Source organism: Thamnophis sirtalis, unplaced genomic scaffold (genome assembly GCF_051295495.1).
Source record: "Thamnophis sirtalis isolate CommonGarterSnake01/CBP01778 unplaced genomic scaffold, rThaSir2_p1.2 scaffold_5, whole genome shotgun sequence".
Taxonomy (NCBI): domain Eukaryota; kingdom Metazoa; phylum Chordata; class Lepidosauria; order Squamata; family Natricidae; genus Thamnophis; species Thamnophis sirtalis.
In genome coordinates this window covers 117,074,610-117,089,741 of record NW_028261385.1, presented here as the reverse complement: position 1 = coordinate 117,089,741, position 15,132 = coordinate 117,074,610, and the positions used below count along the sequence as shown (strand labels likewise).

Genomic DNA, 15,132 nt, shown 5'->3' with positions numbered 1-15,132 from the left:
TGAAACATTTAACTATATAAACTATTCACACAATGTAACGTATAGTAGCACTAGGCTAAAATGGGTTAACTAGTGAATTCTGCAAATAACTTGTATGATAATCTTACCGGACTTGGCATCTTTGGAGACCCTCTTTAGTTTCCTCTTAATCTTTAGATTGTGCAGAATGTTGAATTTCAAGTCACTATATCAGATGCAGCTACAGTACTGCATTCTTAAGTGCAGTCATTAGGTCTAATCAAATTGAATTATTCCAGTGTTCTGAAAGAAGTGGTTATGAGATTATTGCTCTTCACTTGGCTTTGGGTTTTTTTTCTATCACTGTTGCTACTTGACACATGCTTGATGAGGAAGAGGCTTGATGACAAATTGCTGTGCTATACTATAGGATGTGTGGCATTTAATTGATCAAACAACAGCCTGGTTTTTGATCATGATAAATAGACAAGTCTAGAATGTAACTATGTTAAAGAATACTCACATTTTGCATGCTGAACAGCTTATGCTCCTCCTGACATCTGGGCCATTGGGGAAAAAAATCTGTAGCATCTTTTTAAACTTTATTAAACAGCATAAATTGTAGATTTCCCCTTACAATGTTTTAATCATCGCAGCAATTCTACTTTTTAAACTATTGTCTAGAGTTTAAACTAGAGTCTAAACTTTTTAGACTCCAGAGAGGTAAACACCTCTTTACCCCTCTCCTCCAAAATTCTGAAATTAAGTTTAGAAATACAATAGTAATTTATCCCAAGGAAAAGAAAAACTATATTGGAAACATTTCCCCCACTAAATTTAAATGTCAAGTTGGTAATTGTGGGCGGAGAGACTGTAGTGCAAAGGGATAAGCTTTCTTCGGTCTTCCGGAGCAATTAAGAGCCAATCAAGCTTAGGCAAAATTCATGGGCATCAAGCAGAACTCAGTGTTCGGAAAGTATATCGGTGAACAAAAAAGTACCTTCCTCTCTTTCCAGCCTGTGTGGTGTGATGATTAAAAGGGTCACAGGCTCTACTAGGCTTCTAGATGAGCGGAGCGACAGGAGAGTTTTGCTACATAATGGTGATTGGCCAGAAGAGGGGCTAAACCTTCGTTTGCCACCCACAGAAAGGGGAAAGCAGCGGTATCTCACACTGTTTTGGCGCACCCAGAGAACGTGCGCTTTCGGCCATTTTTTTGCCCACTTGTGGCAAACTAAACTGGTAACAAAAAAAAAAAGCCGAGTGGGTTGCAAGGCATATGATCCTTTCGGCAATCGATTCAAGGACTCCGGAAGGAGGTATTCCACTGGCAAGCTGCTGGCTTCCCGAAACTCCGGGATGTGACCGAACCCAGGCGCGCAGGGAAGTCCTACTCTCGCTTGTTCCCTCCTGTATATATAGCAGCTGGTCCCGACGCCATGTTCCGGTTTTGACGCAACTGTGATAACAGCCGCAGCAGCCCTAGGAGGAGGGGAGGAGGAGGAGGAAGTGCAAGCCAGAGGAAGGAGGCAGTTCACCAGCTCTCTCGGAAGAGGAAAGTGCTGACAAGCGGCGCAACAGGTAGGCGCAGGTGCTTTTGCTCCAGGCCTATCGCCAAAGTCTGCCGGAGGGGCGATGGCTGCGCCAGGGCGACTCGCAGACAGGCAGGCAGGCAGGCAGGCAGGCGACCGAGGTCGGGAGTTATCGGAGAATGCTGCCTTGAATCCTTTGCCTTGCTGGTGGTGGAGGGAGGTGGAGATAGGCGGGCTCTTCTCTCGTTGCCCTTAATGGGAAGTGCGGTGGTAAGGCGGGTTGGGCTGTGAAGCGCTGCGGCGGGGGAGGCTGGTTGCGGTTGCAGGGAAGACGCATCGGAGTGGAAGGATCGGCCGGCGGGCTTAGAGAGGATCTGGGGAAGCGTTCGGAACCGTGCACAAGGGCAGGGAGTCTTCCCAGTTGCGGCGGTGTTTTGCGAGCCAGCCGCGAAGGGTCCGGGGCGGGACTTGTGCCCGGGATTCGGGAGAGCGAGAGCGCCAGGCCATTGGGAGTCGCCATTAAGCGCTACCAGTCGGGCTCCCGTTCCGCTGCATCTGTCAAGCTTGGAGCCAAAGTCATCCCAGTGTTACTGCCGTTAGTCCCGGGGCCTCCGGCTGCTTTTGATCCAAGGGGCTTCAGTTTGCACATTCATACTTTTTGCTAATGACTTCGTTTTCTGTGAGTTCTCTAGTTGGGTAGCTTGCAGAATGTGAAAGGCAAAATACAGTACAGCTGTGTGTGTTGCCTTGCCAATCAAAATGACGTGGGAATACAAATAGTTAAAATGACTAGGGCTTTAAAACAAAAATAAAGCTAGAACTGTATCTAGCTTATTTTGAACAATTCATTGTTAAATAGCAAGTCGTATGCTTGTATGTTTTGAAGCTTTTGGATATCTATCACCTTTCTTAATGTGTTTTTTGCAGTGTTCCTGTAACTTGCATTTATTGCTTTCAGTCTTCAAGTAAAAATGACTGGTTTCTTTGTGAAAGCCATATATAAATTATATACTTATACAAATGCTTACACTTTAAATACCTATTTGTGTTTCTATAGAAACCATGCTTTTTGTAGTAGTATAACTTGGATATTAAATAGGTGAATGCATTTATATGGCTAACCAAAGAACGCTATGTATACTCATATGGATAACTGAGGAATAAGAGTTAATATGCTGGTGTATAAATGTATGTGTGTACAATAGATAGACAAGCCTTATAGCTCTTAATTACCAGGATATAATATAACAAAGAAGTTGTTTTATATTCAAGATTAACAAAAGTATTTGTACTACTGTCAATCTGGCCTATATTCTTATTAAAAATAAAGAAGTTTCTCCTTTGGACTAACTAATATTAATCATGATTTTTTTTTTGGCAAAAATTGAGGATGTGGTGAAAAAGAATAAGATGAGTGAAATCCATGTTTACTCTATCTTTTTTAAAGTAATCAGTTCAGATCACATACTTTTTCCATATCCTATCAATATTTAACATACTTAAATATAATGGGATGACTTAAAAAAACTTTAACATAATGAGATGAAATGAAAATATCTTTCAAGATTATTATTTTTATTTTAATATTGTCATATTTTTTCAGAATCTTATTTCTTGTGCTCTAAGAAGTGCAGTTGGGTTAACATGTTTTTGAAGAGTAAAACTATTTAAATGACATCTTAGGAAACATACATGACATTGAAAGAAACTATTTAGAGTACATACTAATCATGTGAATGTTTGCTCAGGAACCAGTTCTGCTGTGTTCTGAAAGGCATACTTGTTAGGCTTAACCTCTTTTTTGAATTAACAGGAATATTGTGAACTTCATTATATGCTGTTTGTGAATTTTTATATAAAAATAAAAATAAGTTTAATTAATAATTAATTAAATTTTTGACACTAAAATTTGTGAGATTAGTATTCTAATCTCTAAAATAGGATTTTCCAAAAAATAATCACCTAGAGTGTCCTAGGAAAAGTGGGAGATTTTTCTGTGAGTTCACATTCTATCATTGCCAAGCTGCTAATAAATGCATTGCTACAGATACATTATAAAGTAGAGCTATACGGTAGTTCAAAAAATATGCCTGTGTTATTGCCAAGACATCCAAGCACAGTAGGAGTGAACCTATCTCTATATGTATGGAAACATTCTACGCATATTGTGCAGTGAGGCAGCCAAATAGAAAGTAGGTTCTTCCCATTTGCAGATGATATGGTGCAATCAGAATTGTGACACACATAGGATGTTGAAGTTTATCACTTGTTCCAAATATTTTATTTATGCAAAAAAAATGAAATGGAGCTCAGTCAAGCTTAATTATGCCTTTAGGTTTGTATACTCACCCCAAAAGTAGTTTTAACTTATCCGGTTTGCAATATAAAAAAGTGACTGTTGCTTAAATGAAGTGTCAAACTAAACATAATTTTATTGCTTATATAGCAGATATTTTTAGAAATGTAGGCAGATTGCTTTAAGTGACCCAAAGTTTATTGTGAAATAGGTCCTTAATTCATTTTCATATAATCAGATATTATTGATGTGAGTGCATTCTCTATATAGACAAGTGTTTCTCACCCTTGGCAGCTTTGAGTTGTGAGGAATTCTGGAAGCTGAAATCCAAACACCTCAAAGCTGCCAAGGTTGAGAAACACTTGTCTATATAATTTGAATGCCATCTTTAAAAACTCTTTCTTCTACACATTATCTGATGAAAGATAGCATTTTCCTTTTATACTAAGGACAGCCTCAAAATGTGTAAAATCTATTAAAATCTATTGACACCTATTACGTTGGAGGGAAGTCAGGTGGCTTAGTACAGTGACTAAGGATAGAGACAATAGTAGCAGGATAGAGACTAACAATGAAGATAACAAAGTTGATGCAGTTTTCTCATGGATTTAAGGATTGGCAAGAGTACTATAAATAGTGAGGAAGACTATAGCACCCCTGATCAGATATTTAAAAGATGCAAAAGTGGAGTTTTTGCCTTTGAAGATGTAGGTGTTGAAAGTATACTGAAAGATTTAGACTAGAGAGCAGATCGAGCAGGAAAGGTGGCATTGGGCATCTGAACTGTCAACCTTGCCTTGTAGAACAGGTCGAACTAGTTCCTGTGTGCTTATTATGTCTTTCAGAGCTACTTCCCTGGATGTACATGAATTCAAAGCTTATCAATGCATATGGAGAATAATTGGCTCTTTTTGCAACCCAACTTGTTTGTTGTGATGTATTTAATCATTTTAAACTAGGTAAATTTGAACGTCCAGGACATAAGCATCACTGTCTTCAGGCTGACAAGGCCATATTCAGAGAAAAGCTCAGAAGTAGTTAGTAGTTTTTAAAGTAAACTATATGCCTTTTCAGTAACCTTAATTCTTAATATATTTACAAATCAGAGGAGGAGCCAACGTCGGGATGAGATGGACATGCGGTCTCGATGCTCTGAGACTGCAGCCAATACTTTTGCCACTGGGTGGTCCAATCGGACCTAAACTGTCCCGAAGAGACAGTGAACAGGAAGAATACATCTTGCTGACCTTAGGGATATCTTAAAATCCCTGAAAGAAGCAAGAGAAGTTCTTCAAGCTGGCGACAAAAAATCCAGCCAAGGCTGACAAAGTCGGGGTGGCTCCAAAATGGAAGGATACGGAAAGAGAAAGTGTTTCCAGCTGGTGAGGAACTTTTACTGTTTTAAAAAGAGACTGCCTATAAAAACTTAAAATTTATCTAAATTGGAGAATCGAATCAAGCGGCGGGATTAAATTTGGAATGGTTTTGGACAGTGGTTATCTTACTTTTTAAATGCTATTTTCATGGATGGAATTTATGCAAGCCTTTTGAAATGGATGGATTAAGTTTTCTTTTTCTATTTTTTCTTTTATTGTTCTCTGTAACCTATGGACTAAAGTTTTCCTCTTTCATTGCTGTGGGTATTTTTCTAATTCATTTAAAGATTGGACTCTTTTTTCTAACTTGAAATACAAAAAAGATACAAAAGGAAATTAGATTTTCAACAGTATTAATGCTGCCCAGAGGCTGGGAGGATTTGTTGATTGGAGTTTTGTATATTGAAAATGGAACACTTTTTTTTTCTCTACGGATTGTTTTGACTTGGCAATACAAGGTTTTACTGCTTGGCTACAGAGAGTGATAAGGGAAGCACACAGATATCCCTTTGAAGTATATTTCTAATCAGAGAAAAGTGAAAACAACGTTCTTTGTGAATCTATGCTTTAATTTTATTAACCTTCCAAGCTAGAGCAGTTGTGTTTGTTTGAATGGCACAATTTCAAAAGAAAATAGAAGTCTCAAGTTTGCAAAAGATACTTTCAGAAATACAGAAATTATCAAATACATATGAAAGATTAGAGAAAAAACTGGAATACTTAGAGCACATAACAATAAAATATGATGATGAAATTGAGAGTGTCTATCGGGGTGGTTGAAACTCAAAAAATCGAAGTGGAAAATGAATATAAAGAGATTAAACCTGCTGATATTTATGGTGATTGGTTTGTCTCTGAAAATAGAAAGAATGGAATACTGAAAGAGGAATTAAATGGAGAGGAAATCTATTCCAGAGGGCAAGATACAGAAGAAGAAAAAACTAAAGAATCTATGTATTTAAAGAGAGAAATTCTATTAGCAAAAGCATTGATAACACTGCTGACAATCAAAGATAAGCTGAATAAGGAAACAGAAAGAGGGCATCAAGATTATATGAGAGATCTTATAAGCAAGGAATTGCTAAAAGAAGTCTATACAAAGCTGACCAAGAAGGTGATTAGAGGACTGGCACCACAAATGGCAGAAGATATGAGACTGTTTTGCTATTGGGAAGATACAGGTTGATATATGGAAGAATATAATTTAAAACTAGTTAAACTTAGTGAAATGTATTGATAATAGATATAGCTTAAATAAATAACTGATAATGTTACTAAAGTATACAATGTGTAGTGTTATGATGAGTATAATTGGATATAAATATTGAATGGCACCCATGTAAGGAAGATTAGCAATCCCTTTGGATTATATATAAAGGATTATTACAAGTGAAGCAAACAGTTGAAGAAGAAAAACATGCACTTGCTGATTATTTAAAAGAAAGTCAAGAACATCTATTAATCGAAGTAAAGAACAAAAATCTACTGAAAGCCCAACAGAGGAAACAAGAATACAGAAAAGATGTGATAAAATCAAGAATGGAGAGTTGGCAGAACAAAGCACTGCATGGCCAATTTCTGGAAAGAATAAAAGATAAAGTGGACAGTGAAAAAACTTGGCTATGGTTAACAACAGGTACATTAAAGAAAGAAACAGAGTCACTAATCCTGGCTGCGCAAGAACAAGTTATCCGCACCAATGCCATTAAGGCCAAAATCGAAAAATCCTCTGATGATGCCAAATGCAGACTTTGCAAAGAAGCTGATGTAACTGTTGATCACATACTCAGCTGCTGTAAAAAAATCACGCAGACTGATTATAAATTGCGGCACAATTCAGTAGCACAAATGATCCATTGGAATTTGTGCAAAAATTATAATATTAAAACAGCAACAAACTGGTGGGAACATCAGCCTGAAAAAGTCACCAAAAATCAGATGGTCAAAATCTTGTGGGATTTCCGTATACAAACGGACAAAATACTGGCGCATAATACACCAGACATCACACTGGTTGAGAAAAATAAGGTCACAATCATAGACATCGCAATACCAGGTGATAGCAGGATCGCTGAGAAGGAACATGAAAAAATCGCAAAATACCAGGACTTAAAAATTGAAATTCAACGACTATGGCACAAACCAGCAGTGGTAATTCCAGTGGTAATTGGCACACTGGGTGCTATTCCAAAAGCACTGGAATTACATTTAAAACAGTTAAAAATTGACAAAATCACCATCAGTCAAATGCAAAAAGCCGCACTGCTTGGATCTGTACGCATATTACAAAAATACGTTACGACGTCCTAGGCCCCTGGGTGGGGCCCAACTAGTAACCAATGCCAAATCCGGGGAAACAACTGGCTGCTGTGATTCAATTGTATAATAATGAACTAAGTTAGATACAATTAAAGTTTTGATTATTAGGGGGAAAATGTTATGATACAGGATATAGTCAAATAAAGGAGGGATAAGGAGGGATAAGAATAACAATGTATATATAGATATGGGTATAACATAAGGAAACTGGATGTAAACTTTAAATAGTGATTTGGAAAGGAGGATTAGAAAACTTTGTTATTAAATATTATGGATGTTTAGCTAGAATAGGACATAGGGATTTAGTGTTAGTGGAGGATCTTAGAAATAGTAATTGAAAGGCCAGTATGTGGCTATATATTAAATTTTGGTATATTTTATGATGAAGGACGCTTAAACAATTATAGTCAAATGAAAATGGAGAGATGATGGTAGTGACATGTATAAATATTTGAGTTAAAATACTTAAGTTAATATGAATTATGTTTGTTGACTGTGGAAGAGATGCACGAAAGTCTTTTTGTAACCAACTGATACACTTTCTATAGCATGTAAAGAAAGATGTTGTATTTGTTTTAAATTAAAAATTTTTTTAAATGTTATTAACAAAAAGATAAAATCTGACACACACAGGTATTTTTTATTATGTTAACATTTGTTAAGCTTTGTGATTTACTGAGACATTAAAGTCATTGCAAGTCATAAGACCTGCACATTAGATCCATATATGTATGTATGTGTATATGTATATATGTGTGTGTGTGTGTGTGTGTGTATGCATGTGTGTGTATGTATGCATATACACACACATGCATACATACACACACACGTACATACAGTGACGTGCGGTGAGCTTTATGGCTGGTGAGACAAAGCCCTGGCACGGCTTTCCAAAAGCCCCACTGAAGCCCCGCTGCTGTGTCTGCCATACAGGCAGGATGTGTCCCGCTCTATAGCGGACACAGTGCTGGGGCTTCGGCGGGGCTTTTGGAAAGGGCAGCACTCCGAACGCGGCATAAGTAGCCGCCAGGGCAGAGGGGAAAGCGGCAGCAGTGGAGGAAGCGGCAGCGGCGGCCAATGAAGTTCTCGCAATGCAAAGTGCCCGGCGGGGCACTTTGCATTGCGGGAGCCGCCAAGACCCGGGTCTGCAGCAAAGGCAATTGGCAGTGCCTCCTTTGCATATGAAATTTTTTGCTTTTTAACCCTTGCTTAACTTTTAAAAGGTGAAAAATTCCTTATGCAAAGGAGGCCCCTAGTTCTCTCGCCTCCTCCTATAGTTAACACTAAGCAGACTCCAAGCCACTGTGACTTGGAGTCTGGTAGCAACTACCTTGGCTTTAATTATTTTTTAAAAAATCTTTAAAATTCTTTCCTTTTCCTGAGGAGACTGGTGAGGCCCTGCCTCCCCTGCCTCTAGTGACTGCACGTACATACGTACGTACATACATACATACATACATACATGCATACATACATACCAAGTCACAGAGAAACTCAAATATTCATCTGCATGGCAAAGTCCTAATGTCAGTGACAAAGAATGATTTCATTTCCATAGAAGGTAGTTTAGACCAGTGTTTCTCAACCTTGGTGACTTTAAGTCCTGTGGACTTCAACTCCCAGCATAGCTGGCTGGGGGATTCTGGGAGTTGAAGTCCACAGGACTTAAAGTCACCAAGGCTGAGAAACACTGGTTTAGACTGATCAACCAGTACCAGATACCTAAGAATCCCTTAGGTATCTGGTACTGGTTGCTCAGTCTAAACTTTTGTTATTAAAGAGAAAGTGAATTCCTTCTTAATAACCAAAGTTGAATTGTAGGGAAGAGATTCTCTTGTATGTACAGTATGTAGGATTTGGACATACAGTGGATATAAAATGTCTACACACACTATTAAAATGAGGGGGTCCTTGGTGCTTTTTGATCTTGGTGGCTTTGTTGCAAATGTTTCATTATATTGATTACTAGTCATTTTCATTTTTCATTTTCATTTTCCTTTATTCCTTTTCCCTGGGGGGACTCAGGGCGGCTCACAATTCAAAAAGGGAGGGGGGGAAGACAAACAGTATTCAAATATGGAAACAATACAACATATTAAAAGAGAGCACAGTCACACAATTCGGGTGGGGTTGGAATCTTAACCCCAGGCCAGCCGGGACAGCCAGATCTTCAAAGCGGCGTGGAAGGATTGGAGGGTGGTGAGGGTCCGAATCTCCACGGGGAGTTCGTTCCAGAGGGTCGGAGCAGCCACCGAGAAGGCTCTCCTCTGGGTAGTTGCCAGTTTGCACTGGCTAGTAGATGGAATTCGGGGGAGGCCTAATCGATGCGATTGTATCGGTCTAGTGGAGGTAATTGGCAGTAGGCGGTCTCTCAAATACCCAGGCCCACTACCATGAAGGGCTTTATAGGTGATAAGTAGCACCTTGAAGCGCACCCGGAGATCGACAGGCAGCCAGTGCAGCTCGCGGAGGATAGATGTAACGTGGGTGAAGCGAGGTGCACCCACAATTGCTCGCGCGGCCGCATTCTGGACTAGCTGAAGTCGCCGAATGCTCTTCAAGGGCAGCCCCATGTAGAGCACATTGCAGTACTCCAGCCTAGAGGTCACAAGGGCACGAGTGACTGTTGTGAGGGCCTCCCGGTTCAGGTAGGGACGCAACTGGTGTACCAGGCGAACCTGGGCAAATGCCCCCCTGGTCACAGCTGACAAATGATGTTCGAAGGTCAGCTGTGGGTCCAGGAGGACTCCCAAGTTGCGAACCCTGTCTGAGGGGCGTATAATTTGATAATAGTTAACATCATTCAGTACTAATGGTGTTATCTAGTTTGGGTAATGAAACATCTACATTGTACAAGAAAACAACCAAGCTCAGAGAGCGCCAAGGACTCCTTCATTTCAACCCTGAACTACAAATACTGTATTCTCCTTTATTGGTACCTATTAAAATGCCAACTTTTTGAGATGTAAAAAAAAATCTTACCAAGATAAATCACATCAGATTTTTCCCACAGCTTTAATATAACATATAAGGTGCACAATTCAATTGAAAAACTAATTGAAATGGGGGAAAGGGGGAGATAACAGTAAGAAACTAGAAAGTGGCTCCATAAATATTCACATCCTCTTATAATAGAGATGTGACTGTGTTTAGAATTCACCAATCACATTCTGTCACACCTGCCATCAATTAAAATGACTGATCAAGTGCATATAAGGTTCAGGAGTTCTAGTTGGGTTTTTCTGTCATTTACTTAGTTGTCTCTTACAGCAAAATCCATGGTCTGCAAAGAGCTTATAAAGCATCAAAGGGATCTCATTGTTGGAAGTTATTAGTCTGGAGAAGGGTACAACTACAATAAAATTTCCAGAGCATTGGATATACATGGAACACAGTGAAGACAGTCATCAACAAATAGGTAAAATGTGGCACAAGAGTGACATTACCAAGAAGTGGATGTCTCTTCAAAATTGATGATGAAGAAGAAAACAAGTCCAAGAGGCTGCCAAGAGGCCTGCAGCTAAATTAAAGAAGCTGCAGGAATTTCTGGCAAGTACTGCTTTTGTACTACACGTGACAACAATCTTCCATATTCTTCTGGGCTGAGTGGTAGGGTGGCAAGACAGAAACCTTTTCATACAAAAAAACACATCCAAGCCCAGCTACAAGCTACATTTTGCAAAAACCTACATCAAGTCTGACAAAGCATGTGGAAAATGTGTTATGGTCTGATGAAACCAAGACTGAATTTTTGGGCATAATTCCAAAACGTATTTTGGTTCAAAAACAGCACTCTGCATCACCAAAGTGAAGATAGTGGTGGCAGCATTATTTATTTTTCACACTTCTTAATCTCCTATCTCTCTCAGAGAGGGACTCTGGGCAGGATACAATTTAATCAATAAAATTAAGCATTAAAAACAGAATAAGAGGAAAATTTAAAATATATATGTAAAACAACGTTGTAAACTTTCAAAAGATAGAGAATTCCAAGATGAGATTAGCGGTTACATATACAGGCAGGGGGGAATTCCTTATGGGGCCAACCAGCCCCATGGATGTGTGGGCCCCTGTGTTCCCCACAATGCTACATAGCAGAAGATCAAAAGATTGGGGACTTTCCTCGTCTCGGAGGGCAAGATGTTCCACACTGCAGGAGCAGCAACAGAAAAAGTACTCTTCCTAAACCCTGCCTATTTGTTTCGGGCTGCTTTTCTTCAGCTGGAACTGGGCTTTAGTCAAGGGGTGGGTGGGAAGGAGGGAAAGATGAACAGTTCCAATATTGGTCAATTTTGACACAAATCCTTTAGTCCTGTGCTAAAATGCTAAAGATGAAGATTTCACCTTTCAACATGACAATCTAAAGCATATGTCTAAATCAATAAAAGAATGGCTTCACCAGAACATCAAATATTTGTATGGCCCAGCCAGAAACCCGGACCTGAATCCAATTGAAAATCTCTAGTATAATCTGAAGAGGGTTGTGCAACAGGAAATGATCTTGCAATCTGACATATTGATCCAGAACTGCTTTGAACATCATGAACTCTAATATTTGTTCAAGTTGCCTGACTTTTTGGGGAATTCTACATAACCTTATGAGCAGCTTATATTTAAATTAAATATTAAACACATATGTTATATTAAGAGAGCAAGTTTGTTCCAGTGTTTAAGGCACCAGGCTAGAAAACAGGAGATCATGAATTCCCTATATTAGCCATGAAAGCCAGTTGGGCCAGTCACTTTCTCTCAGCCCATTCCACCCCACAGGGTGGTTGTGGGGAAATAGGAAGGTATGGTAGATATGTTCACTGCCTTGAGTTATTTGTAAAAATCATAAAAGTGGGATACCAATAGATGGATAAAAATGCCAAATCCAGTCTGAACATTTGGTTGACTTCAGTAATAAGAAACTAAAGTGCTCTGGGACTTTAGCATGACTGTGGGAAAAGAAATCAAAGCTAGTAATAATAGGTGCCTTCGGTGCAACCCCAAAACAACTGGAGCATCATGTGATTACCATTGGCATTGACAAATTCACCATCAGTCAATTGCAAAAGGCAGCTTTCTTTGGAATAGTTTACATTCTGTGACAATATCTGTAATACCATCAAACATCCACATCTGACTCTCCCAGGGCCTTGGGAAGGACTCAAAAGGTAAATAAAAATGCCAAATCCAGTCTGAATGTCTAGCTGACTATGCGACAAACCATAATAAGGTGTAAAAACATCTGAAATGATTTATCTTGGTCTGATTATTTTTTACATCTCAAAAACCTGGCATTTTAACAGGGTTGTGTAGACTCTCTATATCCACTGTAAGTTCTAGATATAGTGGGGAGGAAAGACTGGGCTAGTCACAGGAAACCAGACATGAAGTGTATTGTCTCACAAATAAGGTAGCAGGAAACTTCTGACTCCATCCAGCTGAGATTGTCACCCAATGAGTAAATTGATATTGTGCAAGCATCTCTTTCTTCTTTCCTTAAAGAAACATTTAAAGGAAGCACCGTTTGAACTTCTCAGTAAATGAGCTAATTTATTTATGCTTCAATCTAGAAGATTTTGAATTACTCTAACAGAATAAATGGAGAACATTTGAGACACAAGTCTTCTTGACAAAGAAAGTGTTTTCAATCTAATAGTGAACACTATTTTCATGAATAACGTGACTCAGGAAATGCTAGTATTGCAATAAACATGTGCTGAAAAAAAATATAATTTCTTATCCCTCTAGTGAGATGGGCAGATACCTCCAGGGAGTGTAATGGGCTGTGAGAATAACTTGAGGAATAGGAGGAAGAGCTGCAAAGAAGACAACAGTCAGATAAGAGGAATCTTAGTCCAAAGCAGAAATGTAATTTGAGAAAACACCTCAGACTTGACCCTCCCTTGTTCTGTTGTAAATAAAGGCAGGGAGCTGGAGGCATTTTCAGACTTGCAAGATTCTATTAATATAATCCTGTAATAAAAGTTTAGTATTCATGACTTTGGTTTCCAAATCTGGTTTATCTTGAAGGGCTGATATCAGTCTTGCAAGTTTGATAGTTGGCTTAGTTGCAGCTCTTCCTCATGTTTCCCACAGCCCTTTATAGGGCGAGGCAGTTTTGCAAGTAACTTGGTTCCGTCCACGTAGGGTTTTAAAAGTGATAATTAGCATCTTGAATTGTACCTGAGAGGAAACTGGGAAGCAGTGCAGTTTGCACAACAGGAATATAATGTAGGCCAACTAGGGGTGCCCATGCCCATTCTGTTCCAATCCATACTCAATCAACTGTAATTTCCAGGTGGTCTTCAAGAATAGCTTGTTGTAAAACATTGCAGTATTCAAAGCATGAGTGACTGTGAGCAAGGCCTCCCAGTCCAGGAAAGGGCACATTTGGTCCAAAAGATGAAACAATGCAAAGCCCCCCTCTTTCCCCTCAGCCATGGCTACCACCTCTTCATAGAGGAATAACTGTAAATTTAGTAGACTCCGGAACTTGTGCACAAATTCTGTTTGAAATGCCACACCATCCAGATTCAGACATGGCAAATCACCAGACTCCGGAGGCCCAAAACCCAAAGCCACTTTGTCTTGCCAGAATTGAGTCAAAGTCGGTTTCTCATTATCTAGACTTTCATAGCCTCATCTGCCCTACCAGGGATGGAGATATATACTGATGATACCACACCCCATACTGTCAAATGACCTCATCCAGCTGTTTTATGTGAATGTTAAAGAGGAGAAGAGAGAGACCCAAGTCCCCGGGGACCCCATATTGCAAAGGCTTAAAGCCCAACTTCTCCCTCCCAACGCAGATTAAAACCAGCCATGGAGAAGGAAGGAAAACTGCAGCAAAACAGTGCCTGTACAAATCAGAATAATAAAGGTACAAGAAAGTTAAGGAGGCTCCAATGACAGCTCCCATAACTAATATATATTCAGGTATATATTTAATACATAGTCAAACTGTTTAAATTTTACCAGTTTTCCACTACTTGTGAAAAAATAACTCACTGCATTGGAAGCTTTAAATATTTTTGCTTCAATGGAATCTTCCAATCCTTTTTTTCCCCAGTAGGGATTAAATCTTGGATCTTGTGGATTACTTTCGGTTCTATTTTTCCTTTCTATTTGTCACAACTCTTTTTTCCTCCTACTTTTCATTCTTACTGCTTTTTTTCACATGTGTCTCTGAAGTAATTATTTCATTAGGGTAAGGGTTGAACAACAAATAAAAACACCACTTCCATTAAAACTTTATGAAACAAACTCTCTTCACATTCAAAAATAAATTTTATTTTTTATTTTTTATTAAAAAAGTGAACTTACAATTTTGCATAATTTTTGCAATCTATGTTTTATTTTTGACACTGATACTCCCTCTTTTTTTCTCTTCCATGTGTATTTTGGAGTTCTATTTGTTCTTTATAGCATCCATTGTAGAAAATTCTAACTTTGTTGGTTTACCCGGGTAGAACAGAAGTGAGTTCTGACAGTGAGCCAGCTTTGGGAATATACGCAGAGCCAGAGCCCCACCACCTCACCCCCCTGATCATGCTCCAGGCTTTCTTCTCTGCTTAATTGGACACATACACACATCTAGCTAGTCTGGGCGCTCTCTACTGCAAAAGCATGGCCAGGACAAAGCTTGTATTTGGAGAAA

The 15,132-nt window shown here is 39.1% G+C and overlaps 1 protein-coding gene across 2 annotated transcripts in view; it reads left to right on the top strand.

The window, feature by feature from the left end:
• The first annotated feature begins 1,381 nt into the window (after positions 1 to 1,381).
• ITSN2 (intersectin 2) overlaps positions 1,382 to 15,132 on the top strand; it is a 76,009-nt gene continuing 62,258 nt past the window's right edge. For both annotated transcript variants that reach the window (XM_087716719.1, XM_087716718.1), the window contains exon 1: positions 1,382 to 1,539. The gene's annotated coding sequence lies outside the window, so the exon portion shown is untranslated. The remainder of the gene's footprint in view (positions 1,540 to 15,132) is intronic.